Genomic DNA, 706 nt, shown 5'->3' with positions numbered 1-706 from the left:
GCCAACTATATAACCAAAAAAAAAAAAGAAATAAAAATGTAACAAAAAAAAATTTTCAAAACCTAATTAAAAGAAACATCCAAAACTATTTAAAAAGAACATACAAAACCCAACAAAAAAAAATCCAAAATCATTGAAAAAGAACATCTGGATCTGCGAGAAGCTGCGGCCGGAGGAGGTATGGAATAAATATCCAAAACCTAACAAAAAAAACAGTTAAAATCATTGAAAAAGAACATCCAAAATCTAACAAAAAGAAACATTTAAAATCTAACGAAATGAAACATCTAAAACCTGATAAAAAATATTCAAAACCTAACCAAAAAGAAATCCAACTTAAGGAAAAAAAAATAACAAAAAGATCATCCAGAAACATAAGAAAAAGATGACGATGTCGATCATTGCTAACGGCGACGCTTTGAAGAAAGCAACTACAGTGACGTTTTTCCGGCACGATGTGGCAGACGAGTCATAGTGGACAACACAGAAGTGTTGCCGTTGGGGGAGAAGTCGTGAGAGAGGGAAGGGAAGGGTGAGGGTTTCAATTGTTCCTTTTTAATGTAAGGGAGAGAGTGAAAATGAGTCGAGGTAATAGTGGTTGTGCTTGCTGGTATGCTAGTTGATCTACCTAGCATGATTGTTTTGTTAAACATCTTATTATCTGCCTAAAGAGATGAAAGGAAGAGAAAAGGAAAGAAAGGGAAAG

General features: G+C 34.1%; 1 protein-coding gene across 1 annotated transcript in view; it reads left to right on the top strand.

The window, feature by feature from the left end:
• Positions 1 to 706, top strand: part of LOC107612928 (DNA topoisomerase 3-alpha) — a 17,303-nt gene that overhangs the window by 14,295 nt on the left and 2,302 nt on the right. The window lies entirely within an intron of this gene.

The sequence above is a fragment of the Arachis ipaensis genome, chromosome B08 (assembly GCF_000816755.2).
Source record: "Arachis ipaensis cultivar K30076 chromosome B08, Araip1.1, whole genome shotgun sequence".
NCBI lineage: Eukaryota > Viridiplantae > Streptophyta > Magnoliopsida > Fabales > Fabaceae > Arachis > Arachis ipaensis.
Note: the sequence above shows the minus strand (reverse complement) of the source record. Positions and strands in the feature narration are given on the sequence as shown.